The sequence below is a fragment of the Lissotriton helveticus genome, chromosome 12 (genome assembly GCF_964261635.1).
Source record: "Lissotriton helveticus chromosome 12, aLisHel1.1, whole genome shotgun sequence".
NCBI classification, from domain to species: domain Eukaryota; kingdom Metazoa; phylum Chordata; class Amphibia; order Caudata; family Salamandridae; genus Lissotriton; species Lissotriton helveticus.
Window position 1 is genome coordinate 132,018,088 of NC_136073.1, and position 27,148 is coordinate 132,045,235.

At 41.1% G+C, this 27,148-nt stretch overlaps 19 non-coding genes across 19 annotated transcripts; all 19 read right to left on the reverse strand.

The window, feature by feature from the left end:
* On the reverse strand, window positions 1-82 carry TRNAS-AGA (transfer RNA serine (anticodon AGA)). The gene has a single exon. It is a non-coding gene; the product is annotated as a tRNA-Ser (tRNA).
* Window positions 83-2,932: 2,850 nt separating this feature from the next.
* TRNAS-AGA (transfer RNA serine (anticodon AGA)) lies at window positions 2,933-3,014 on the reverse strand. The gene has a single exon. It is a non-coding gene; the product is annotated as a tRNA-Ser (tRNA).
* Window positions 3,015-4,667: 1,653 nt separating this feature from the next.
* TRNAS-AGA (transfer RNA serine (anticodon AGA)) lies at window positions 4,668-4,749 on the reverse strand. The gene has a single exon. It is a non-coding gene; the product is annotated as a tRNA-Ser (tRNA).
* Window positions 4,750-5,044: 295 nt separating this feature from the next.
* On the reverse strand, window positions 5,045-5,116 carry TRNAH-GUG (transfer RNA histidin (anticodon GUG)). The gene has a single exon. It is a non-coding gene; the product is annotated as a tRNA-His (tRNA).
* A 1,275-nt stretch (window positions 5,117-6,391) lies between these two features.
* On the reverse strand, window positions 6,392-6,473 carry TRNAS-AGA (transfer RNA serine (anticodon AGA)). Its single transcript has one exon. It is a non-coding gene; the product is annotated as a tRNA-Ser (tRNA).
* Window positions 6,474-7,970: 1,497 nt separating this feature from the next.
* TRNAH-GUG (transfer RNA histidin (anticodon GUG)) lies at window positions 7,971-8,042 on the reverse strand. Its single transcript has one exon. It is a non-coding gene; the product is annotated as a tRNA-His (tRNA).
* A 1,280-nt stretch (window positions 8,043-9,322) lies between these two features.
* On the reverse strand, window positions 9,323-9,404 carry TRNAS-AGA (transfer RNA serine (anticodon AGA)). Its single transcript has one exon. It is a non-coding gene; the product is annotated as a tRNA-Ser (tRNA).
* A 1,653-nt stretch (window positions 9,405-11,057) lies between these two features.
* Window positions 11,058-11,139, reverse strand: TRNAS-AGA (transfer RNA serine (anticodon AGA)). The gene has a single exon. It is a non-coding gene; the product is annotated as a tRNA-Ser (tRNA).
* Window positions 11,140-11,434: 295 nt separating this feature from the next.
* On the reverse strand, window positions 11,435-11,506 carry TRNAH-GUG (transfer RNA histidin (anticodon GUG)). The gene has a single exon. It is a non-coding gene; the product is annotated as a tRNA-His (tRNA).
* A 1,285-nt stretch (window positions 11,507-12,791) lies between these two features.
* On the reverse strand, window positions 12,792-12,873 carry TRNAS-AGA (transfer RNA serine (anticodon AGA)). The gene has a single exon. It is a non-coding gene; the product is annotated as a tRNA-Ser (tRNA).
* Window positions 12,874-14,526: 1,653 nt separating this feature from the next.
* Window positions 14,527-14,608, reverse strand: TRNAS-AGA (transfer RNA serine (anticodon AGA)). The gene has a single exon. It is a non-coding gene; the product is annotated as a tRNA-Ser (tRNA).
* A 295-nt stretch (window positions 14,609-14,903) lies between these two features.
* TRNAH-GUG (transfer RNA histidin (anticodon GUG)) lies at window positions 14,904-14,975 on the reverse strand. The gene has a single exon. It is a non-coding gene; the product is annotated as a tRNA-His (tRNA).
* Window positions 14,976-16,261: 1,286 nt separating this feature from the next.
* TRNAS-AGA (transfer RNA serine (anticodon AGA)) lies at window positions 16,262-16,343 on the reverse strand. Its single transcript has one exon. It is a non-coding gene; the product is annotated as a tRNA-Ser (tRNA).
* Window positions 16,344-19,193: 2,850 nt separating this feature from the next.
* Window positions 19,194-19,275, reverse strand: TRNAS-AGA (transfer RNA serine (anticodon AGA)). Its single transcript has one exon. It is a non-coding gene; the product is annotated as a tRNA-Ser (tRNA).
* Window positions 19,276-19,570: 295 nt separating this feature from the next.
* TRNAH-GUG (transfer RNA histidin (anticodon GUG)) lies at window positions 19,571-19,642 on the reverse strand. Its single transcript has one exon. It is a non-coding gene; the product is annotated as a tRNA-His (tRNA).
* Window positions 19,643-23,860: 4,218 nt separating this feature from the next.
* On the reverse strand, window positions 23,861-23,942 carry TRNAS-AGA (transfer RNA serine (anticodon AGA)). The gene has a single exon. It is a non-coding gene; the product is annotated as a tRNA-Ser (tRNA).
* Window positions 23,943-24,237: 295 nt separating this feature from the next.
* On the reverse strand, window positions 24,238-24,309 carry TRNAH-GUG (transfer RNA histidin (anticodon GUG)). The gene has a single exon. It is a non-coding gene; the product is annotated as a tRNA-His (tRNA).
* A 1,286-nt stretch (window positions 24,310-25,595) lies between these two features.
* On the reverse strand, window positions 25,596-25,677 carry TRNAS-AGA (transfer RNA serine (anticodon AGA)). Its single transcript has one exon. It is a non-coding gene; the product is annotated as a tRNA-Ser (tRNA).
* Window positions 25,678-25,972: 295 nt separating this feature from the next.
* On the reverse strand, window positions 25,973-26,044 carry TRNAH-GUG (transfer RNA histidin (anticodon GUG)). The gene has a single exon. It is a non-coding gene; the product is annotated as a tRNA-His (tRNA).
* Window positions 26,045-27,148: the final 1,104 nt, after the last annotated feature.

Genomic DNA, 27,148 nt, shown 5'->3' on the forward strand with positions numbered 1-27,148 from the left:
CGTTGTTGGCAAGATTCGAACCTGTGCGGGGAGACCCCAATGGATTTCTAGTCCATCGCCTTAACCACTCGGCCACAACAACTGACTGTAAGTTTTGTGCAAATAATCTGTATGAAAGTTTTCAAGGTGTCCCACAGCAAATTCCTGGTATTCTGCAATGCACTTTTTTAAAATAATGTATTTTTCAGCAGGCACATTCTCTCCTAAAAACAAAAATTGCATGAGTATATCTCTAGTTTGGAAAAGGATAGGCTTTCATGCATACTCTCATGTGGCACTCAAGTTTTTGGGACCCTATTGCACTCTGTTTTCGTGCTGCTTTTAGTCTATGGCCCATATTACAGAAGTCTACCATCTTTGAGTATTTGAGGCTCCTTTGTAAGTGCTTTATCTTTTTTACTTGAAGAGCTATATAATAAAGGGGTCAGGGAAAGATTGCATTTATGGAAGATAAAAGAAGGCACACTTGTCTCACCAAATGCCGTAGAGAAACCTGATGTTTTACTCATGTTATCCTTAGTTTGTTTTTGTTAGACCTTGCATTCTTAAGGTGGCCTCAACCCTACCTTATTGCTTTTCACCTACGCATTTTGCTGTATCTTTTTGTTGGCCTTAGGACTCTGATCACTTTATTGCTACTAATCAGTGCTGAAGTGAACGTGCTTCTTCCCTAATCATGGGTGTAATTGGAGTATACCTGACTGACAGATTTCATTGACTTGAAAGCCCCTTGTAAAGTGGTATACCATATACCCAGGAACTGATTGTGCCGCCCAAAAAAGTATCATTTCAAACCTGTCTCAAGCCTGCTACTGCAGTGCCTGTGCTGCAGTGTACTGCCACTTCGACTTGCCATTTAAAACTACTTGCCAAGCCTTAAACTCCAATTGTATTACATATAATTAACCAAAAGGTAGGCCCTAGGTAGTCCTAGGGGCATCATGCCATGTAAGTAAAAGGTAAGACATGTACTGTGGTAGTTTGCATGTCCTGGTAGTACAAAACAGTCTATTACATTTTTCACTACTGTGAGGTCTGCCCCTCTCGTAGGTTAGCATTGGGTATTCCCTTATACTTTTTGGGGGGTAATTCCATATCAGAGAGGAGAAGCTTTATTTATTTATTGATAAATCCTATTTACTGGTGAGGTTGGATTTAACTTTACTACTTTATAAATGCCATTTTTAGAGAGTGAGCATTTCTCTGCACTTACTGCTCTATTTGCCTGAAAACCTGTCTCCAATTGACGTCTGGATTGGGCTGCGAGACAGCTACATTTGTGCATTCCCTCTAGACAGCCACAATACAGGTCACTCAACTGCAACTGCATTCATCTGCATTCTGATTGGCATGGGGGAGAGCTCCATTCCCCCACCGCAAATAGGTTCAAGAACGATAATTTATGTCAGTAGGTACAATATAGCTACATCTTATAATCATGTGTGTTAAAATAATTTGTCGTTAGATCGTTTAAATATTTTAAATGATCTGTTTTTAATAGACATTTTACAAAAACAACTGGTACATTTTGTAATTCTGTAAAAGAAAAACCCAACTGCCGTGACATTGCCAACCACAATGCCATGACTCGGATTCGAACCGAGGTTGCTGCGGCCACAACGCAGACTACTAACCACTATACGATCACGGCGAGCTACTTGGGCTCAATAACATACAGTGACATGGAGAATTTATAATTCGGTACACTCAGGGAACTCCTGTGATAGGCTGAATGTGTTAATTGCTTCCTCATTCCTTATACAAAGGCTTTGTCTCCTCAGTGGTTGATAGGCTGAAACTGTTTCCTGGCCGCCTGCTTGTGAACTGCCAGGAGTCAAAGATCACACATACACTTGTGGGCCTGTGATGGGATACCAATGCAGAGAAACACACCTGGCGCAGATCTTCTATACTGTCTAGTAGACCTGCATCTCCCCTGTACCTCCTCAAGCCATCTGTATGTGAAGCAAGAAAGAGTTAAGGAGCGGTCCATCTACACTTTTATAGGGAGGATGCTGCCATGAGCTCCTCCCAGCTAATCACACAAACAGCAGTAAAGCAAGATAACTACACAGTTAGGGGGGACTGCATGGTTAGGTTTTTGAGGAATTATTGAAACTGACCTCAGTGACCCATGATCAGAGCTGTGGCTAATGACTGCTTGCCCAATTATGATGAAGCAAGCACCATGGCTCGTAGGGGCCCCACAACACGCTTTTCTTAGCTCAATTAAAGTATAAACCTCTGCCATATATGAGTGGTAAAGGCTTGTTAATTTGGTTGCTTTTCCAATTCACGTCTGACAACAAGATGAAGGAACATTGGGGCATCAGAAGCTTTGGAAAGTAGCCACCAACCTCAGAGAAAGAGAGAAAGAGGGAAAAGGCAGTATGAGGTGTGGAGAAAACAGCAGCAGGTACAAGGAGCTCAAATGAGATTAATGGCGCCTAAATAGAGCACGTAAAGGAACAATTACAAATCTAAGAAAAAGGAAATAAAGACTAGGAAAAAAACACGGAAAGAGCCTGTAGATAAAATTCTCTTCCTGGGACAACAGGCTAAGAGAAATTACACAGGGAGCAGTTAAGCTTGTAACACGGGGAGAATAGAAAAGAAAATGCAGTTTTATGAAGTGTGTTGCCTAATCCAGCAAGCACTTTTGTTTTATTTTTCTATTTGCTTCTTTTATTGGTAAAGTAAGTTTCAAGTGCATGAATGGTATGACTGAGAGAGCCAGGGTAAAATAATTTGAAGTGTTTGCACCAGCGCTAATGTAGGACGAGAGTTATAGCAAAGATATGGAAGGGGTAGCGATAATAAATATGTGAAAGGGCAATAGTGACACCAAAATAAGCCACCTATTTATAAAACTGACATGGAAGAAATTCTAAAGGTTAGCTTCTGAAATTGTAGCCGATGTTAAAAAGTTTCTCGTTGTTGGCAGGATTCAAACCTGCGCGGGGAGACCCCAATGGATTTCTAGTCCATCGCCTTAACCACTCGGCCACAACAACTGACTGTAAGTTTTGTGCAAATACTCTGCATGAAAGTTTTCAAGGTGTGCCACAGCAAATTCCTGATATCCTGCAATGCACTTTTTAAAAATAATGTTTTTTTCAGCAGGCACATTCTCTCCTAAAAACAAAAATAAGGCTACATCTTATAATCATGTGTGTTTAAATAATTTGTCGTTAGATCGTTTAAATATTTTAAAGGATCTGTTTTTAATAGACATTTTACAAAAACAACTGGTACATTTGGTAATTCTGTAAAAGAAAAACCCAACTGCCGTGACATTGCCAACCACAATGCCGTGATTCGGATTCGAACCGAGGTTGCTGCGGCCACAACGCAGAGTACTAACCACTATACGATCACGGCAAGCTACTTGGGCTCAATAACATACAGTGACATGGAGAATTTATAATTCGGAACACTCAGGGAACTCCTGTGATAGGCTGAATGTGTTCATTGCTTCCTCATTGCTTATACAAAGGCTTTGTCTCCTCAGTGGTTGATAGGCTGAAACCGTTTCCTGGCCGCCTGCTTGTGAACTGCCAGAAGTCAAAGATCACACATACACTTGTGGGCCTGTGATGGGACACCAATGCAGAGAAACACACCTGGCGCAGATCTTCTAATCTGTCTATTAGACCTGCATCTCCCCTGTACCTCCTCAAGCCATCTGTATGTGAAGCAAGAAAAAGTTAAGGAGCGGTCCATCTACACTTTTATAGGGAGGATGCTGCCGTGAGCTCCTCCCAGCTAATCACACAAACAGCAGTAAAGCAAGATAACTACACAGTTAGGGGGGACTGCATGGATAGGTTTTTGAGGAATTATTGAAACTGACCTCAGTGACCCATGATCAGAGCTGTGGCTAATGACTGCGTGCCCAATTATGATGAAGCAAGCACCATGGCTCGTAGGGGCCCCACAACACGCTTTTCTTAGCTCATTGAATTAAAGTATAAACCTCTGACATGTATGAGTGGTAAAGGCTTGTTAATTTGGTTGCTTTTCCAATTCACGTCTGACAACAAGATGAAGGAACATTGGGGCATCAGAAGCTATGGAAAGGTGCCACCAACCTCAGAGAAAGAGAGAAAGAGGGAAAAGGCAGTATGAGGTGTGGAGAAAACAGCAGCAGGTACAAGGATCTCAAATGAGATTAATGGCGCCTAAATAGAGCACGTAAAGGAACAGTTACAAATCTAAGAAAAGGGAAAGAAAGACTAGGAAAAAAACACGGAAAGAGCCTGTAGATAAAATTCTCTTCCTGGGACAGCAGGCTAAGAGAAATTACACAGGGAGCAGTTAAGCTTGTAACACGGGGAGAATAGAAAAGAAAATGCAGTTTTATGAAGTGTGTTTGCCTAATCCAGCAAGCACTTTTGTTTTATTTTTCTATTTGCTTCTTTTATTGGTAAAGTAAGTTTCAAGTGCATGAATGGTATGACTGAGAGAGCCAGGGTATAATAATTTGAAGTGTTTGCACCAGCGCTAATGTAGGACGAGAGTTATAGCAAAGATATGAAAGGGGTAGCGATAATAAATATGTGAAAGGGCAATAGTGACCCCAAAATAAGCCACCTATTTATAAAACTGACATGGAAGAAATTCTAAAGGTTAACTTCTGAAATTGTAGCCGATGTTAAAAAGTTTCTCGTTGTTGGCAGGATTCGAACCTGCGCGGGGAGACCCCAATGGATTTCTAGTCCATCGCCTTAACCACTCGGCCACAACAACTGACTGTAAGTTTTGTGCAAATAATCTGCATGAAAGTTTTCAAGGTGTGCCACAGCAAATTCCTGATATCCTGCAATGCACTTTTTAAAAAGAATGTTTTTTTCAGCAGGCACATTCTCTCCTAAAAACAAAAATAAGGCTACATCTTATAATCATGTGTGTTTAAATAATTTGTCGTTAAATCGTTTAAATATTTTAAAGGATCTGTTTTTAATAGACATTTTACAAAAACAACTGGTACATTTGGTAATTCTGTAAAAGAAAAACCCAACTGCCGTGACATTGCCAACCACAATGCCGTGACTCGGATTCGAACCGAGGTTGCTGCGGCCACAACGCAGAGTACTAACCACTATACGATCACGGCAAGCTACTTGGGCTCAATAACATACAGTGACATGGAGAATTTATAATTCGAAACACTCAGGGAACTCCAGTGATAGGCTGAATGTGTTCATTCCTTATACAAAGGCTTTGTCTCCTCAGTGGTTGATAGGCTGAAACCGTTTCCTGGTTGCCTGCTTGTGAACTGCCAGAAGTCAAAGATCACACATACACTTGTTGGCCTGTGATGGGACACCAATGCAGAGAAACACACCTGGCGCAGATCTTCTATTCTGTCTATTAGACCTGCATCTCCCCTGTACCTCCTCAAGCCATCTGTATGTGAAGCAAGAAAAAGTAAAGGAGCGGTCCATCTATACTTTTATAGGGAGAATGCTGCCGTGAGCTCCTCCCAGCTAATCACACAAACAGCAGTAAAGCAAGATAACTATACAGTTAGGGGGGACTGCATGGTTAGGTTTTTGAGGAATTATTGAAACTGACCTCAGTGACCCATGATCAGAGCTGTGGCTAATGACTGCGCGCCCAATTATGATGAAGCAAGCACCATGGCTCGTAGGGGCCCCACAACACGCTTTTCTTAGCTCATTGAATTAAAGTATAAACCTCTGCCATGTATGAGTGGTAAAGGCTTGTTAATTTGGTTGCTTTTCCAATTCACGTCTGACAACAAGATGAAGGAACATTGGGGCATCAGAAGCTTTGGAAAGTAGCCACCAACCTCAGAGAAAGAGAGAAAGAGGGAAAAGGCAGTATGAGGTGTGGAGAAAACAGCAGCAGGTACAAGGAGCTCAAATGAGATTAATGGCGCCTAAATAGAGCACATAAAGGAACAGTTAGAAATCTAAGAAAAGGGAAAGAAAGACTAGGAAAAAAACACGGAAAGAGCCTGTAGATAAAATTCTCTTCCTGGGACAGCAGGCTAAGAGAAATTACACAGGGAGCAGTTAAGCTTGTAACACGGGGAGAATAGAAAAGAAAATGCAGTTTTATGAAGTGTGTTTGCCTAATCCAGCAAGCACTTTTATTTTATTTTTCTATTTGCTTCTTTTATTGGTAAAGTAAGTTTCAAGTGCATGAATGGTATGACTGAGAGAGCCAGGGTATAATAATTTGAAGTGTTTGCACCAGCGCTAATGTAGGACGAGAGTTATAGCAAAGATATGAAAGGGGTAGCGATAATAAATATGTGAAAGGGCAATAGTGACACCAAAATAAGCCACCTATTTATAAAACTGACATGGAAGAAATTCTAAAGGTTAACTTCTGAAATTGTAGCCGATGTTAAAAAGTTTCTCGTTGTTGGCAGGATTCGAACCTGCGCGGGGAGACCCCAATGGATTTCTAGTCCATCGCCTTAACCACTCAGCCACAACAACTGACTGTAAGTTTTGTGCAAATAATCTGTATGAAAGTTTTCAAGGTGTCCCACAGCAAATTCCTGGTATTCTGCAATGCACTTTTTTAAAATAATGTATTTTTCAGCAGGCACATTCTCTCCTAAAAACAAAAATTGCATGAGTATATCTCTAGTTTGGAAAAGGATAGGCTTTCATGCATACTCTCATGTGGCACTCAAGTTTTTGGGACCCTATTGCACTCTGTTTTCGTGCTGCTTTTAGTCTATGGCCCATATTACAGAAGTCTACCATCTTTGAGTATTTGAGGCTCCTTTGTAAGTGCTTTATCTTTTTTACTTGAAGAGCTATATAATAAAGGGGTCAGGGAAAGATTGCATTTATGGAAGATAAAAGAAGGCACACTTGTCTCACCAAATGCCGTAGAGAAACCTGATGTTTTACTCATGTTATCCTTAGTTTGTTTTTGTTAGACCTTGCATTCTTAAGGTGGCCTCAACCCTACCTTATTGCTTTTCACCTACGCATTTTGCTGTATCTTTTTGTTGGCCTTAGGACTCTGATCACTTTATTGCTACTAATCAGTGCTGAAGTGAACGTGCTTCTTCCCTAATCATGTGTGTAATTGGAGTATACCTGACTGACAGATTTCATTGACTTGAAAGCCCCTTGTAAAGTGGTATACCATATACCCAGGAACTGATTGTGCCGCCCAAAAAAGTATCATTTCAAACCTGTCTCAAGCCTGCTACTGCAGTGCCTGTGCTGCAGTGTACTGCCACTTCGACTTGCCATTTAAAACTACTTGCCAAGCCTTAAACTCCAATTTTATTACATATAATTAACCAAAAGGTAGGCCCTAGGTAGTCCTAGGGGCATCATGCTATGTAAGTAAAAGGTAAGGCATGTACTGTGGTAGTTTGCATGTCCTGGTAGTACAAAACAGTCTATTACATTTTTCACTACTTTGAGGTCTGCCCCTCTCGTAGGTTAGCATTGGGTATTCCCTTATACTTTTTGGGGGGTAATTCCATATCAGAGAGGAGAAGCTTTATTTATTTATTGATAAATCCTATTTACTGGTGAGGTTGGATTTAACTTTACTACTTTATAAATGCCATTTTTAGAGAGTGAGCATTTCTCTGCACTTACTGCTCTATTTGCCTGAAAACCTGTCTCCAATTGACGTCTGGATTGGGCTGCGAGACAGCTACATTTGTGCATTCCCTCTAGACAGCCACAATACAGGTCACTCAACTGCAACTGCATTCATCTGCATTCTGATTGGCATGGGGGAGAGCTCCATTCCCCCACCGCAAATAGGTTCAAGAACGATAATTTATGTCAGTAGGTACAATATAGCTACATCTTATAATCATGTGTGTTAAAATAATTTGTCGTTAGATCGTTTAAATATTTTAAAGGATCTGTTTTTAATAGACATTTTACAAAAACAACTGGTACATTTTGTAATTCTGTAAAAGAAAAACCCAACTGCCGTGACATTGCCAACCACAATGCCGTGACTCGGATTCGAACCGAGGTTGCTGCGGCCACAACGCAGAGTACTAACCACTATACGATCACGGCGAGCTACTTGGGCTCAATAACATACAGTGACATGGAGAATTTATATTCCGGTACACTCAGGGAACTCCTGTGATAGGCTGAATGTGTTAATTGCTTCCTCATTCCTTATACAAAGGCTTTGTCTCCTCAGTGGTTGATAGGCTGAAACTGTTTCCTGGCCACCTGCTTGTGAACTGCCAGGAGTCAAAGATCACACATACACTTGTGGGCCTGTGATGGGACACCAATGCAGAGAAACACACCTGGCGCAGATCTTCTATACTGTCTAGTAGACCTGCATCTCCCCTGTACCTCCTCAAGCCATCTGTATGTGAAGCAAGAAAGAGTTAAGGAGCGGTCCATCTACACTTTTATAGGGAGGATGCTGCCATGAGCTCCTCCCAGCTAATCACACAAACAGCAGTAAAGCAAGATAACTACACAGTTAGGGGGGACTGCATGGTTAGGTTTTTGAGGAATTATTGAAACTGACCTCAGTGACCCATGATCAGAGCTGTGGCTAATGACTGCATGCCTAATTATGATGAAGCAAGCACCATGGCTCGTAGGGGCCCCACAACACGCTTTTCTTAGCTCAATTAAAGTATAACCCTCTGCCATATATGAGTGGTAAAGGCTTGTTAATTTGGTTGCTTTTCGAATTCACGTCTGACAACAAGATGAAGGAACATTGGGGCATCAGAAGCTTTGGAAAGTAGCCACCAACCTCAGAGAAAGAGAGAAAGAGGGAAAAGGCAGTATGAGGTGTGGAGAAAACAGCAGCAGGTACAAGGAGCTCAAATGAGATTAATGGCGCCTAAATAGAGCACGTAAAGGAACAGTTACAAATCTAAGAAAAAGGAAAGAAAGACTAGGAAAAAACACGGAAAGAGCCTGTAGATAAAATTCTCTTCCTGGGACAGCAGGCTAAGAGAAATTACACAGGGAGTAGTTAAGCTTGTAACACGGGGAGAATAGAAAAGAAAATGCAGTTTTATGAAGTGTGTTGCCTAATCCAGCAAGCACTTTTGTTTTATTTTTCTATTTGCTTCTTTTATTGGTAAAGTAAGTTTCAAGTACATGAATGGTATGACTGAGAGAGCCAGGGTATAATAATTTGAAGTGTTTGCACCAGTGCTAATGTAGGACGAGAGTTATAGCAAAGATATGAAAGGGGTAGCAATAATAAATATGTGAAAGGGCAATAGTGACACCAAAATAAGCCACCTATTTATAAAACTGACATGGAAGAAATTCTAAAGGTTAGCTTCTGAAATTGTAGCCGATGTTAAAAAGTTTCGCGTTGTTGGCAGGATTCGAACCTGCGCGGGGAGACCCCAATGGATTTCTAGTCCATCGCCTTAACCACTCGGCCACAACAACTGACTGTAAGTTTTGTGCAAATAATCTGCATGAAAGTTTTCAAGGTGTGCCACAGCAAATTCCTGATATCCTGCAATGCACTTTTTTAAAATAATGTTTTTTTCAGCAGGCACATTCTCTCCTAAAAACAAAAATAAGGCTACATCTTATAATCATGTGTGTTTAAATAATTTGTCGTTACATCGTTTAAATATTTTTAAGGATCTGTTTTTAATAGACATTTTACAAAAACAACTGGTACATTTGGTAATTCTGTAAAAGAAAAACCCAACTGCCGTGACATTGCCAACCACAATGCCGTGACTCAGATTCGAACCGAGGTTGCTGCGGCCACAACGCAGAGTACTAACCACTATACGATCACGGCAAGCTACTTGGGCTCAATAACAAACAGTGACATGGAGAATTTATAATTCGGAACACTCAGGGAACTCCTGTGATAGGCTGAATGTGTTCATTGCTTCCTCATTGCTTATACAAAGGCTTTGTCTCCTCAGTGGTTGATAGGCTGAAACCATTTCCTGGCCGCCTGCTTGTGAACTGCCAGAAGTCAAAGATCACACATACACTTGTGGGCCTGTGATGGGACACCAATGCAGAGAAACACACCTGGCGCAGATCTTCTATTCTGTCTATTAGACCTGCATCTCCCCTGTACCTCCTCAAGCCATCTGTAAGTGAAGCAAGAAAAAGTTAAGGAGCGGTCCATCTACACTTTTATAGGGAGGATGCTGCCGTGAGCTCCTCCCAGCTAATCACACAAACAGCAGTAAAGCAAGATAACTACACAGTTAGGGGGGACTGCATGGATAGGTTTTTGAGGAATTATTGAAACTGACCTCAGTGACCCATGATCAGAGCTGTGGCTAATGACTGCATGCCCAATTATGATGAAGCAAGCACCATGGCTCGTAGGGGCCCCACAACACGCTTTTCTTAGCTCATTGAATTAAAGTATAAACCTCTGCCATGTATGAGTGGTAAAGGCTTGTTAATTTGGTTGCTTTTCCAATTCACGTCTGACAACAAGATAAAGGAACATTGGGGCATCAGAAGCTTTGGAAAGTAGCCACCAACCTCAGAGAAAGAGAGAAAGAGGGAAAAGGCAGTATGAGGTGTGGAGAAAACAGCAGCAGGTACAAGGAGCTCAAATGAGATTAATGGCGCCTAAATAGAGCACGTAAAGGAACAGTTACAAATCTAAGAAAAGGGAAAGAAAGACTAGGAAAAAAACACGGAAAGAGCCTGTAGATAAAATTCTCTTCCTGGGACAGCAGGCTAAGAGAAATTACACAGGGAGCAGTTAAGCTTGTAACACGGAGAGAATAGAAAAGAAAATGCAGTTTTATGAAGTGTGTTTGCCTAATCCAGCAAGCACTTTTGTTTTATTTTTCTATTTGCTTCTTTTATTGGTAAAGTAAGTTTCAAGTGCATGAATGGTATGACTGAGAGAGCCAGGGTATAATAATTTGAAGTGTTTGCACCAGCGCTAATGTAGGACGAGAGTTATAGCAAAGATATGAAAGGGGTAGCGATAATAAATATGTGAAAGGGCAATGGTGACACCAAAATAAGCCACCTATTTATAAAACTGACATGGAAGAAATTCTAAAGGTTAACTTCTGAAATTGTAGCCGATGTTAAAAAGTTTCTCGTTGTTGGCAGGATTAGAACCTGCGCGGAGAGACGCCAATGGATTTCTAGTCCATCGCCTTAACCACTCGGCCACAACAACTGACTGTAAGTTTTGTGCAAATAATCTGCATGAAAGTTTTCAAGGTGTGCCACAGCAAATTCCTGATATCCTGCAATGCACTTTTTAAAAATAATGTTTTTTTCAGCAGGCACATTCTCTCCTAAAAACAAAAATAAGGCTACATCTTATAATCATGTGTGTTTAAATAATTTGTCGTTAAATCGTTTAAATATTTTAAAGGATCTGTTTTTAATAGACATTTTTCAAAAACAACTGGTACATTTGGTAATTCTGTAAAAGAAAAACCCAACTGCCGTGACATTGCCAACCACAATGCCGTGACTCGGATTCGAACCGAGGTTGCTGCGGCCACAACGCAGAGTACTAACCACTATACGATCACGGCAAGCTACTTGGGCTCAATAACATACAGTGACATGGAGAATTTATAATTCGGAACACTCAGGGAACTCCTGTGACAGGCTGAATGTGTTCATTGCTTCCTCATTGCTTATACAAAGGCTTTGTCTCCTCAGTGGTTGATAGGCTGAAACCATTTCCTGGCCGCCTGCTTGTGAACTGCCAGAAGTCAAAGATCACACATACACTTGTGGGCCTGTGATGGGACACCAATGCAGAGAAACACACCTGGCGCAGATCTTCTATTCTGTCTATTAGACCTGCATCTCCCCTGTACCTCCTCAAGCCATCTGTATGTGAAGCAAGAAAAAGTTAAGGAGCGGTCCATCTACACTTTTATAGGGAGGATGCTGCCGTGAGCTCCTCCCAGCTAATCACACAAACAGCAGTAAAGCAAGACAACTACACAGTTAGGGGGGACTGCATGGATAGGTTTTTGAGGAATTATTGAAACTGACCTCAGTGACCCATGATCAGAGCTGTGGCTAATGACTGCGTGCCCAATTATGATGAAGCAAGCACCATGGCTCGTAGGGGCCCCACAACACGCTTTTCTCAGCTCATTGAATTAAAGTATAAACCTCTGCCATGTATGAGTGGTAAAGGCTTGTTAATTTGGTTGCTTTTCCAATTCACGTCTGACAACAAGATGAAGGAACATTGGGGCATCAGAAGCTTTGGAAAGTAGCCACCAACCTCAGAGAAAGAGAGAAAGAGGGAAAAGGCAGTATGAGGTGTGGAGAAAACAGCAGCAGGTACAAGGAGCTCAAATGAGATTAATGGCGCCTAAATAGAGCACGTAAAGGAACAGTTACAAATCTAAGAAAAGGGAAAGAAAGACTAGGAAAAAAACACGGAAAGAGCCTGTAGATAAAATTCTCTTCCTGGGACAGCAGGCTAAGAGAAATTACACAGGGAGCAGTTAAGCTTGTAACACGGGGAGAATAGAAAAGAAAATGCAGATTTATGAAGTGTGTTGCCTAATCCAGCAAGCACTTTTGTTTTATTTTTCTATTTGCTTCTTTTATTGGTAAAGTAAGTTTCAAGTGCATGAATGGTATGACTGAGAGAGCCAGGGTATAATAATTTGAAGTGTTTGCACCAGCGCTAATGTAGGACGAGAGTTATAGCAAAGATATGAAAGGGGTAGCGATAATAAATATGTGAAAGGGCAATAGTGACACCAAAATAAGCCACCTATTTATAAAACTGACATGGAAGAAATTCTAAAGGTTAGCTTCTGAAATTGTAGCCGATGTTAAAAAGTTTCTCGTTGTTGCCAGGATTCGAACCTGCGCGGGGAGACCCCTATGGATTTCTAGTCCATCGCCTTAACCACTCGGCCACAACAACTGACTGTAAGTTTTGTGCAAATAATCTGCATGAAAGTTTTCAAGGGGTGCCACAGCAAATTCCTGATATCCTGCAATGCACTTTTTAAAAATAATGTTTTTTTCAGCAGGCACATTCTCTCCTAAAAACAAAAATAAGGCTACATCTTATAATCATGTGTGTTTAAATAATTTGTCGTTAGATCGTTTAAATATTTTAAAGGATCTGTTTTTAATAGACATTTTACAAAAACAACTGGTACATTTGGTAATTCTGTAAAAGAAAAACCCAACTGCCGTGACATTGCCAACCACAATGCCGTGACTTGGATTCGAACTGAGGTTGCTGCGGCCACAACGCAGAGTACTAACCACTATACGATCACGGCAAGCTACTTGGGCTCAATAACATACAGTGACATGGAGAATTTATAATTCGGAACACTCAGGGAACTCCTGTGATAGGCTGAATGTGTTCATTGCTTCCTCATTGCTTATACAAAGGCTTTGTCTCCTCAGTGGTTGATAGGCTGAAACCGTTTCCTGGCCGCCTGCTTGTGAACTGCCAGAAGTCAAAGATCACACATACACTTGTGGGCCTGTGATGGGACACCAATGCAGAGAAACACACCTGGCGCAGATCTTCTATTCTGTCTATTAGACCTGCATCTCCCCTGTACCTCCTCAAGCCATCTGTATGTGAAGCAAGAAAAAGTTAAGGAGCGGTCCATCTACACTTTTATAGGGAGGATGCTGCCGTGAGCTCCTCCCAGCTAAACACACAAACAACAGTAAAGCAAGATAACTACACAGTTAGGGGGGACTGCATGGATAGGTTTTTGAGGAATTATTGAAACTGACCTCAGTGACCCATGATCAGAGCTGTGGCTAATGACTGCGTGCCCAATTATGATGAAGCAAGCACCATGGCTCGTAGGGGCCCCACAACACGCTTTTCTCAGCTCATTGAATTAAAGTATAAACCTCTGCCATGTATGAGTGGTAAAGGCTTGTTAATTTGGTTGCTTTTCCAATTCACGTCTGACAACAAGATGAAGGAACATTGGGGCATCAGAAGCTTTGGAAAGTAGCCACCAACCTCAGAGAAAGAGAGAAAGAGGGAAAAGGCAGTATGAGGTGTGGAGAAAACAGCAGCAGGTACAAGGAGCTCAAATGAGATTAATGGCGCCTAAATAGAGCACGTAAAGGAACAGTTACAAATCTAAGAAAAGGGAAAGAAAGACTAGGAAAAAAACACGGAAAGAGCCTGTAGATAAAATTCTCTTCCTGGGACAGCAGGCTAAGAGAAATTACACAGGGAGCAGTTAAGCTTGTAACACGGGGAGAATAGAAAAGAAAATGCAGTTTTATGAAGTGTGTTTGCCTAATCCAGCAAGCACTTTTGTTTTATTTTTCTATTTGCTTCTTTTATTGGTAAAGTAAGTTTCAAGTGCATGAATGGTATGACTGAGAGAGCCAGGGTATAATAATTTGAAGTGTTTGCACCAGCGCTAATGTAGGACGAGAGTTATAGCAAAGATATGAAAGGGGTAGCGATAATAAATATGTGAAAGGGCAATAGTGACACCAAAATAAGCCACCTATTTATAAAACTGACATGGAAGAAATTCTAAAGGTTAACTTCTGAAATTGTAGCCGATGTTAAAAAGTTTCTCGTTGTTGGCAGGATTCGAACCTGCGCGGGGAGACCCCAATGGATTTCTAGTCCATTGCCTTAACCACTCGGCCACAACAACTGACTGTAAGTTTTGTGCAAATAATCTGCATGAAAGTTTTCAAGGTGTGCCACAGCAAATTCCTGATATCCTGCAATGCACTTTTTAAAAATAATGTTTTTTTCAGCAGGCACATTCTCTCCTAAAAACAAAAATAAGGCTACATCTTATAATCATGTGTGTTTAAATAATTTATCGTTAAATCGTTTAAATATTTTAAAGGATCTGTTTTTAATAGACATTTTACAAAAACAACTGGTACATTTGGTAATTCTGTAAAAGAAAAACCCAACTGCCGTGACATTGCCAACCACAATGCCGTGACTCGGATTCGAACCGAGGTTGCTGCAGCCACAACGCAGAGTACTAACCACTATACGATCACGGCGAGCTACTTGGGCTCAATAACATACAGTGACATGGAGAATTTATAATTGGAAACACTCAGGGAACTCCAGTGATAGGCTGAATGTGTTCATTGCTTCCTCATTCCTTATACAAAGGCTTTGTCTCCTCAGTGGTTGATAGGCTGAAACCGTTTCCTGGTTGCCTGCTTGTGAACTGCCAGAAGTCAAAGATCACACGTACACTTGTTGGCCTGTGATGGGACACCAATGCAGAGAAACACACCTGGCGCAGATCTTCTATTCTGTCTATTAGACCTGCATCTCCCCTGTACCTCCTCAAGCCATCTGTATGTGAAGCAAGAAAAAGTTAAGGAGCGGTCCATCTATACTTTTATAGGGAGGATGCTGCCGTGAGCTCCTCCCAGCTAATCACACAAACAGCAGTAAAGCAAGATAACTATACAGTTAGGGGGGACTGCATGGTTAGGTTTTTGAGGAATTATTGAAACTGACCTCAGTGACCCATGATCAGAGCTGTGGCTAATGACTGCGCGCCCAATTATGATGAAGCAAGCACCATGGCTCGTAGGGGCCCCACAACACGCTTTTCTTAGCTCATTGAATTAAAGTATAAACCTCTGCCATCTATGAGTGGTAAAGGCTTGTTAATTTGGTTGCTTTTCCAATTCACGTCTGACAACAAGATGAAGGACCATTGGGGCATCAGAAGCTTTGGAAAGTAGCCACCAACCTCAGAGAAAGAGAGAAAGAGGGAAAAGGCAGTATGAGGTGTGGATAAAACAGCAGCAGGTACAAGGAGCTCAAATGAGATTAATTGCGCCTAAATAGAGCACATAAAGGAACAGTTACAAATCTAAGAAAAGGGAAAGAAAGACTAGGAAAAAAACACGGAAAGAGCCTGTAGATAAAATTCTCTTCCTGGGACAGCAGGCTAAGAGAAATTACACAGGGAGCAGTTAAGCTTGTAACACTGGGAGAATAGAAAAGAAAATGCAGTTTTATGAAGTGTGTTTGCCTAATCCAGCAAGCACTTTTATTTTATTTTTCTATTTGCTTCTTTTATTGGTAAAGTAAGTTTCAAGTGCATGAATGGTATGACTGAGAGAGCCAGGGTATAATAATTTGAAGTGTTTGCACCAGCGCTAATGTAGGACGAGAGTTATAGCAAAGATATGAAAGGGGTAGCGATAATAAATATGTGAAAGGGCAATAGTGACACCAAAATAAGCCACCTATTTATAAAACTGACATGGAAGAAATTCTAAAGGTTAACTTCTGAAATTGTAGCCGATGTTAAAAAGTTTCTCGTTGTTGGCAGGATTCGAACTTGCGCGGGGAGACCACAATGGATTTCTAGTCCATCGCCTTAACCACTCGGCGACAACAACTGACTGTAAGTTTTGTGCAAATAATCTGTATGAAAGATTTCAAGGTGTCCCACAGCAAATTCCTGGTATTCTGCAATGCACTTTTTTAAAATAATGTATTTTTCAGCAGGCACATTCTCTCCTAAAAACAAAAATTGCATGAGTATATCTCTAGTTTGGAAAAGGATAGGCTTTCATGCATACTCTCATGTGGCACTCAAGTTTTTGGGACCCTATTGCACTCTGTTTTCGTGCTGCTTTTAGTCTATGGCCCATATTACAGAAGTCTACCATCTTTGAGTATTTGAGGCTCCTTTGTAAGTGCTTTATCTTTTTTACTTGAAGAGCTATATAATAAAGGGGTCAGGGAAAGATTGCATTTATGGAAGATAAAAGAAGGCACACTTGTCTCACCAAATGCCGTAGAGAAACCTGATGTTTTACTCATGTTATCCTTAATTTGTTTTTGTTAGACCTTGCACTCTTAAGGTGGCCTCAACCCTACCTTATTGCTTTTCACCTACGCATTTTGCTGTATCTTTTTATTGGCCTTAGGACTCTAATCACTTTATTGCTACTAATCAGTGCTGAAGTGAACGTGCTTCTTCCCTAATCATGTGTGTAATTGGAGTATTCCTGACTGACAGATTTCATTGACTTGAAAGCCCCTTGTAAAGTGGTATACCATATACCCAGGAACTGATTGTGCCGCCCAAAAAAGTATCATTTCAAACCTGTCTCAAGCCTGCTACTGCAGTGCCTGTGCTGCAGTGTACTGCCACTTCGACTTGCCATTTAAAACTACTTGCCAAGCCTTAAACTCCAATTTTATTACATATAATTAACCAAAAGGTAGGCCCTAGGTAGTCCTATGGGCATCATGCTATGTAAGTAAAAGGTAAGACATGTACTGTGGTAGTTTGCATGTCCTGGTAGTACAAAACAGTCTATTACATTTTTCACTACAGTGAGGTCTGCCCCTCTCGTAGGTTAGCATTGGGTATTCCCTTATACTTTTTGGGGGGTAATTCCATATCAGAGAGGAGAAGCTTTATTTATTTATTGATAAATCCTATTTACTGGTGAGGTTGGATTTAACTTTACTACTTTATAAATGCCATTTTTAGAGAGTGAGCATTTCTCTGCACTTACTGCTCTATTTGCCTGAAAACCTGTCTCCAATTGACGTCTGGATTGGACTGCGAGACAGCTACATTTGTGCATTCCCTCTAGACAGCCACAATACAGGTCACTCAACTGCAACTGCATTCATCTGCATTCTGATTGGCATGGGGGAGAGCTCCATTCCCCCACCGCAAATAGGTTCAAGAACGATAATTTATGTCAGTAGGTACAATATAGCTACATCTTATAATCATGTGTGTTAAAATAATTTGTCGTTAGATTGTTTAAATATTTTAAAGGATCTGTTTTTAATAGACATTTTACAAACACAACTGGTACATTTTGTAATTCTGTAAGAGAAAAACCCAACTGCCGTGACATTGCCAACCACAATGCCGTGACTCAGATTCGAACCGAGGTTGCTGCGGCCACAACGCAGAGTACTAACCACTATACGATCACGGCGAGCTACGTGGGCTCAATAACATACAGTGACATGGAGAATTTATAATTCGGTACACTCAGGGAACTCCTGTGATAGGCTGAATGTGTTAATTGCTTCCTCATTCCCTATACAAAGGCTTTGTCTCCTCAGGGGTTGATAGGCTGAAACTGTTTCCTGGCCGCCTGCTTGTGAACTGCCAGGAGTCAAAGATCACACATACACTTGTGGGCCTGTGATGGGATACCAATGCAGAGAAACACACCTGGCGCAGATCTTCTATACTGTCTAGTAGACCTGCATCTCCCCTGTACCTCCTCAAGCCATCTGTATGTGAAGCAAGAAAGAGTTAAGGAGCGGTCCATCTACACTTTTATAGGGAGGATGCTGCCATGAGCTCCTCCCAGATAATCACACAAACAGCAGTAAAGCAAGATAACTACACAGTTAGGGGGGACTGCATGGTTAGGTTTTTGAGGAATTATTGAAACTGACCTCAGTGACCCATGATCAGAGCTGTGGCTAATGACTGCATGCGTAATTATGATGAAGCAAGCACCATGGCTCGTAGGGGCCCCACAACACGCTTTTCTTAGCTCAATTAAAGTATAAACCTCTGCCATATATGAGTGGTAAAGGCTTGTTAATTTGGTTGCTTTTCCAATTCACGTCTGACAACAAGATGAAGGAACATTGGGGCATCAGAAGCTTTGGAAAGTAGCCACCAACCTCAGAGAAAGAGAGAAAGAGGGAAAAGGCAGTATGAGGTGTGGAGAAAACAGCAGCAGGTACAAGGAGCTCAAATGAGATTAATGGCGCCTAAATAGAGCACGTAAAGGAACAGTTACAAATCTAAGAAAAAGGAAAGAAAGACTAGGAAAAAAACACAGAAAGAGCCTGTAGATAAAATTCTCTTCCTGGGACAGCAGGCTAAGAGAAATTACACAGGGAGCAGTTAAGCTTGTAACACGGGGAGAATAGAAAAGAAAATGCAGTTTTATGTAGTGTGTTGCCTAATCCAGCAAGCACTTTTGTTTTATTTTTCTATTTGCTTCTTTTATTGGTAAAGTAAGTTTCAAGTGCATGAATGGTATGACTGAGAGAGCCAGGGTATAATAATTTGAAGTGTTTGCACCAGCGCTAATGTAGGACGAGAGTTATAGCAAAGATATGAAAGGGGTAGCGATAATAAATATGTGAAAGGGCAATAGTGACATCAAAATAAGCCACCTATTTATAAAACTGACATGGAAGAAATTCTAAAGGTTAGCTTCTGAAATTGTAGCCGATGTTAAAAAGTTTCTCGTTGTTGGCAGGATTCGAACCTGCACAGGGAGACCCCAATGGATTTCTAATCCATCGCCTTAACCACTCGGCCACAACAACTGACTGTAAGTTTTGTGCAAATAATCTGCATGAAAATTTTCAAGGTGTGCCACAGCAAATTCCTGATATCCTGCAATGCACTTTTTAAAAATAATGTTTTTTTCAGCAGGCACATTCTCTCCTAAAAACAAAAATAAGGCTACATCTTATAATCATGTGTGTTTAAATAATTTGTCGTTAGATCGTTTAAATATTTTAAAGGATCTGTTTTTAATAGACATTTTACAAAAACAACTGGTACATTTGGTAATTCTGTAAAAGAAAAACCCAACTGCCGTGACATTGCCAACCACAATGCCGTGACTCGGATTCGAACCGAGGTTGCTGCAGCCACAACGCAGAGTACTAACCACTATACGATCACGGCGAGCTACTTGGGCTCAATAACATACAGTGACATGGAGAATTTATAATTGGAAACACTCAGGGAACTCCAGTGATAGGCTGAATGTGTTCATTGCTTCCTCATTCCTTATACAAAGGCTTTGTCTCCTCAGTGGTTGATAGGCTGAAACCGTTTCCTGGTTGCCTGCTTGTGAACTGCCAGAAGTCAAAGATCACACGTACACTTGTTGGCCTGTGATGGGACACCAATGCAGAGAAACACACCTGGCGCAGATCTTCTATTCTGTCTATTAGACCTGCATCTCCCCTGTACCTCCTCAAGCCATCTGTATGTGAAGCAAGAAAAAGTTAAGGAGCGGTCCATCTATACTTTTATAGGGAGGATGCTGCCGTGAGCTCCTCCCAGCTAATCACACAAACAGCAGTAAAGCAAGATAACTATACAGTTAGGGGGGACTGCATGGTTAGGTTTTTGAGGAATTATTGAAACTGACCTCAGTGACCCATGATCAGAGCTGTGGCTAATGACTGCGCGCCCAATTATGATGAAGCAAGCACCATGGCTCGTAGGGGCCCCACAACACGCTTTTCTTAGCTCATTGAATTAAAGTATAAACCTCTGCCATCTATGAGTGGTAAAGGCTTGTTAATTTGGTTGCTTTTCCAATTCACGTCTGACAACAAGATGAAGGAACATTGGGGCATCAGAAGCTTTGGAAAGTAGCCACCAACCTCAGAGAAAGAGAGAAAGAGGGAAAAGGCAGTATGAGGTGTGGAGAAAACAGCAGCAGGTACAAGGAGCTCAAATGAGATTAATTGCGCCTAAATAGAGCACATAAAGGAACAGTTACAAATCTAAGAAAAGGGAAAGAAAGACTAGGAAAAAAACACGGAAAGAGCCTGTAGATAAAATTCTCTTCCTGGGACAGCAGGCTAAGAGAAATTACACAGGGAGCAGTTAAGCTTGTAACACTGGGAGAATAGAAAAGAAAATGCAGTTTTATGAAGTGTGTTTGCCTAATCCAGCAAGCACTTTTATTTTATTTTTCTATTTGCTTCTTTTATTGGTAAAGTAAGTTTCAAGTGCATGAATGGTATGACTGAGAGAGCCAGGGTATAATAATTTGAAGTGTTTGCACCAGCGCTAATGTAGGACGAGAGTTATAGCAAAGATATGAAAGGGGTAGCGATAATAAATATGTGAAAGGGCAATAGTGACACCAAAATAAGCCACCTATTTATAAAACTGACATGGAAGAAATTCTAAAGGTTAACTTCTGAAATTGTAGCCGATGTTAAAAAGTTTCTCGTTGTTGGCAGGATTCAAACTTGCGCGGGGAGACCACAATGGATTTCTAGTCCATCGCCTTAACCACTCGGCGACAACAACTGACTGTAAGTTTTGTGCAAATAATCTGTATGAAAGATTTCAAGGTGTCCCACAGCAAATTCCTGGTATTCTGCAATGCACTTTTTTAAAATAATGTATTTTTCAGCAGGCACATTCTCTCCTAAAAACAAAAATTGCATGAGTATATCTCTAGTTTGGAAAAGGATAGGCTTTCATGCATACTCTCATGTGGCACTCAAGTTTTTGGGACCCTATTGCACTCTGTTTTCGTGCTGCTTTTAGTCTATGGCCCATATTACAGAAGTCTACCATCTTTGAGTATTTGAGGCTCCTTTGTAAGTGCTTTATCTTTTTTACTTGAAGAGCTATATAATAAAGGGGTCAGGGAAAGATTGCATTTATGGAAGATAAAAGAAGGCACACTTGTCTCACCAAATGCCGTAGAGAAACCTGATGTTTTACTCATGTTATCCTTAATTTGTTTTTGTTAGACCTTGCACTCTTAAGGTGGCCTCAACCCTACCTTATTGCTTTTCACCTACGCATTTTGCTGTATCTTTTTATTGGCCTTAGGACTCTAATCACTTTATTGCTACTAATCAGTGCTGAAGTGAACGTGCTTCTTCCCTAATCATGTGTGTAATTGGAGTATTCCTGACTGACAGATTTCATTGACTTGAAAGCCCCTTGTAAAGTGGTATACCATATACCCAGGAACTGATTGTGCCGCCCAAAAAAGTATCATTTCAAACCTGTCTCAAGCCTGCTACTGCAGTGCCTGTGCTGCAGTGTACTGCCACTTCGACTTGCCATTTAAAACTACTTGCCAAGCCTTAAACTCCAATTTTATTACATATAATTAACCAAAAGGTAGGCCCTAGGTAGTCCTAGGGGCATCATGCTATGTAAGTAAAAGGTAAGACATGTACTGTGGTAGTTTGCATGTCCTGGTAGTACAAAACAGTCTATTACATTTTTCACTACAGTGAGGTCTGCCCCTCTCGTAGGTTAGCATTGGGTATTCCCTTATACTTTTTGGGGGGTAATTCCATATCAGAGAGGAGAAGCTTTATTTATTTATTGATAAATCCTATTTACTGGTGAGGTTGGATTTAACTTTACTACTTTATAAATGCCATTTTTAGAGAGTGAGCATTTCTCTGCACTTACTGCTCTATTTGCCTGAAAACCTGTCTCCAATTGACGTCTGGATTGGACTGCGAGACAGCTACATTTGTGCATTCCCTCTAGACAGCCACAATACAGGTCACTCAACTGCAACTGCATTCATCTGCATTCTGATTGGCATGGGGGAGAGCTCCATTCCCCCACCGCAAATAGGTTCAAGAACGATAATTTATGTCAGTAGGTACAATATAGCTACATCTTATAATCATGTGTGTTAAAATAATTTGTCGTTAGATCGTTTAAATATTTTAAAGGATCTGTTTTTAATAGACATTTTACAAACACAACTGGTACATTTTGTAATTCTGTAAGAGAAAAACCCAACTGCCGTGACATTGCCAACCACAATGCCGTGACTCAGATTCGAACCGAGGTTGCTGCGGCCACAACGCAGAGTACTAACCACTATACGATCACGGCGAGCTACGTGGGCTCAATAACATACAGTGACATGGAGAATTTATAATTCGGTACACTCAGGGAACTCCTGTGATAGGCTGAATGTGTTAATTGCTTCCTCATTCCCTATACAAAGGCTTTGTCTCCTCAGGGGTTGATAGGCTGAAACTGTTTCCTGGCCGTCTGCTTGTGAACTGCCAGGAGTCAAAGATCACACATACACTTGTGGGCCTGTGATGGGATACCAATGCAGAGAAACACACCTGGCGCAGATCTTCTATACTGTCTAGTAGACCTGCATCTCCCCTGTACCTCCTCAAGCCATCTGTATGTGAAGCAAGAAAGAGTTAAGGAGCGGTCCATCTACACTTTTATAGGGAGGATGCTGCCATGAGCTCCTCCCAGATAATCACACAAACAGCAGTAAAGCAAGATAACTACACAGTTAGGGGGGACTGCATGGTTAGGTTTTTGAGGAATTATTGAAACTGACCTCAGTGACCCATGATCAGAGCTGTGGCTAATGACTGCATGCGTAATTATGATGAAGCAAGCACCATGGCTCGTAGGGGCCCCACAACACGCTTTTCTTAGCTCAATTAAAGTATAAACCTCTGCCATATATGAGTGGTAAAGGCTTGTTAATTTGGTTGCTTTTCCAATTCACGTCTGACAACAAGATGAAGGAACATTGGGGCATCAGAAGCTTTGGAAAGTAGCCACCAACCTCAGAGAAAGAGAGAAAGAGGGAAAAGGCAGTATGAGGTGTGGAGAAAACAGCAGCAGGTACAAGGAGCTCAAATGAGATTAATGGCGCCTAAATAGAGCACGTAAAGGAACAGTTACAAATCTAAGAAAAAGGAAAGAAAGACTAGGAAAAAAACACAGAAAGAGCCTGTAGATAAAATTCTCTTCCTGGGACAGCAGGCTAAGAGAAATTACACAGGGAGCAGTTAAGCTTGTAACACGGGGAGAATAGAAAAGAAAATGCAGTTTTATGAAGTGTGTTGCCTAATCCAGCAAGCACTTTTGTTTTATTTTTCTATTTGCTTCTTTTATTGGTAAAGTAAGTTTCAAGTGCATGAATGGTATGACTGAGAGAGCCAGGGTATAATAATTTGAAGTGTTTGCACCAGCGCTAATGTAGGACGAGAGTTATAGCAAAGATATGAAAGGGGTAGCGATAATAAATATGTGAAAGGGCAATAGTGACATCAAAATAAGCCACCTATTTATAAAACTGACATGGAAGAAATTCTAAAGGTTAGCTTCTGAAATTGTAGCCGATGTTAAAAAGTTTCTCGTTGTTGGCAGGATTCGAACCTGCACAGGGAGACCCCAATGGATTTCTAATCCATCGCCTTAACCACTCGGCCACAACAACTGACTGTAAGTTTTGTGCAAATAATCTGCATGAAAATTTTCAAGGTGTGCCACAGCAAATTCCTGATATCCTGCAATGCACTTTTTAAAAATAATGTTTTTTTCAGCAGGCACATTCTCTCCTAAAAACAAAAATAAGGCTACATCTTATAATCATGTGTGTTTAAATAATTTGTCGTTAGATCGTTTAAATATTTTAAAGGATCTGTTTTTAATAGACATTTTACAAAAACAACTGGTACATTTGGTAATTCTGTAAAAGAAAAACCCAACTGCCGTGACATTGCCAACCCCAATGCCGTGACTCGGATTCGAACCGAGGTTGCTGCGGCCACAACGCAGAGTACTAACCACTATACGATCACGGCAAGCTACTTGGGCTCAATAACATACAGTGACATGGAGAATTTATAATTCGGAACACTCAGGGAACTCCTGTGATAGGCTGAATGTGTTCATTGCTTCCTCATTGCTTATACAAAGGCTTTGTCTCCTCAGTGGTTGATAGGCTGAAACCATTTCCTGGCCGCCTGCTTGTGAACTGCCAGAAGTCAAAGATCACACATACACTTGTGGGCCTGTGATGGGACACCAATGCAGAGAAACACACCTGGCGCAGATCTTCTATTCTGTCTATTAGACCTGCATCTCCCCTGTACCTCCTCAAGCCATCTGTATGTGAAGCAAGAAAAAGTTAAGGAGCGGTCCATCTACACTTTTATAGGGAGGATGCTGCCGTGAGCTCCTCCCAGCTAATCACACAAACAGCAGTAAAGCAAGATAACTACACAGTTAGGGGGGACTGCATGGATAGGTTTTTGAGGAATTATTGAAACTGACCTCAGTGACCCATGATCAGAGCTGTGGCTAATGACTGCGTGCCCAATTATGATGAAGCAAGCACCATGGCTCGTAGGGGCCCCACAACACGCTTTTCTTAGCTCATTGAATTAAAGTATAAACCTCTGCCATGTATGAGTGGTAAAGGCTTGTTAATTTGGTTGCTTTTCCAATTCACGTCTGACAACAAGATGAAGGAACATTGGGGCATCAGAAGCTTTGGAAAGTAGCCACCAACCTCAGAGAAAGAGAGAAAGAGGGAAAAGGCAGTATGAGGTGTGGAGAAAACAGCAGCAGGTACAAGGAGCTCAAATGAGATTAATGGCGCCTAAATAGAGCACGTAAAGGAACAGTTACAAATCTAAGAAAAGGGAAAGAAAGACTAGGAAAAAAACACGGAAAGAGCCTGTAGATAAAATTCTCTTCCTGGGACAGCAGGCTAAGAGAAATTACACAGGGAGCAGTTAAGCTTGTAACACGGGGAGAATAGAAAAGAAAATGCAGTTTTATGAAGTGTGTTTGCCTAATCCAGCAAGCACTTTTGTTTTATTTTTCTATTTGCTTCTTTTATTGGTAAAGTAAGTTTCAAGTGCATGAATGGTATGACTGAGAGAGCCAGGGTATAATAATTTGAAGTGTTTTCACCAGCGCTAATGTAGGACGAGAGTTATAGCAAAGATTTGAAAGGGGTAGCGATAATAAATATGTGAAAGGGCAATAGTGACACCAAAATAAGCCACCTATTTATAAAACTGACATGGAAGAAATTCTAAAGGTTAACTTCTGAAATTGTAGCCGATGTTAAAAAGTTTCTCGTTGTTGGCAGGATTCGAACCTGCGCGGGGAGACCCCAATGGATTTCTAGTCCATCGCCTTAACCACTCGGCCACAACAACTGACTATAAGTTTTGTGCAAATAATCTGCATGAAAGTTTTCAAGGTGTGCCACAGCAAATTCCTGATATCCTGCAATGCACTTTTTAAAAATAATGTTTTTTTCAGCAGGCACATTCTCTCCTAAAAACAAAAATAAGGCTACATCTTATAATCATGTGTGTTTAAATAATTTGTCGTTAAATCGTTTAAATATTTTAAAGGATCTGTTTTTAATAGACATTTTACAAAAACAACTGGTACATTTGGTAATTCTGTAAAAGAAGAACCCAACTGCCGTGACATTGCCAACCACAATGCCGTGACTCGGATTCGAACCGAGGTTGCTGCAGCCACAACGCAGAGTACTAACCACTATACGATCACGGCGAGCTACTTGGGCTCAATAACATACAGTGACATGGAGAATTTATAATTCGAAACACTCAGGGAACTCCAGTGATAGACTGAATGTGTTCATTGCTTCCTCATTGCTTATACAAAGGCTTTGTCTCCTCAGTGGTTGATAGGCTGACACCGTTTCCTGGCCGCCTGCTTGTGAACTGCCAGAAGTCAAAGATCACACATACACTTGTGGGCCTGTGATGGGACACCAATGCAGAGAAACACACCTGGCGCAGATCTTCTATTCTGTCTATTAGACCTTCATCTCCCCTGTACCTCCTCAAGCCATCTGTATGTGAAGCAAGAAAAAGTTAAGGAGCGGTCCATCTACACTTTTATAGGGAGGATGCTGCCGTGAGCTCCTCCCAGCTAATCACACAAACAGCAGTAAAGCAAGATAACTACACAGTTAGGGGGGACTGCATGGATAGGTTTTTGAGGAATTATTGAAACTGACCTCAGTGACCCATGATCAGAGCTGTGGCTAATGACTGCGTGCCCAATTATGATGAAGCAAGCACCATTGCTCGTAGGGGCCCCACAACACGCTTTTCTTAGCTCATTGAATTAAAGTATAAACCTCTGCCATGTATGAGTGGTAAAGGCTTGTTAATTTGGTTGCTTTTCCAATTCACGTCTGACAACAAGATGAAGGAACATTGGGGCATCAGAAGCTTTGGAAAGTAGCCACCAACCTCAGAGAAAGAGAGAAAGAGGGAAATGGCAGTATGAGGTGTGGAGAAAACAGCAGCAGGTACAAGGAGCTCAAATGAGATTAATGGCGCCTAAATAGAGCACGTAAAGGAACAGTTACAAATCTAAGAAAAGGGAAAGAAAGACTAGAAAAAAAACACGGAAAGAGCCTGTAGATAAAATTCTCTTCCTGGGACAGCAGGCTAAGAGAAATTACACAGGGAGCAGTTAAGCTTGTAACACGGGGAGAATAGAAAAGAAAATGCAGTTTTATGAAGTGTGTTTGCCTAATCCAGCAAGCACTTTTGTTTTATTTTTCTATTTGCTTCTTTTATTGGTAAAGTAAGTTTCAAGTGCATGAATGGTATGACTGAGAGAGCCAGGGTATAATAATTT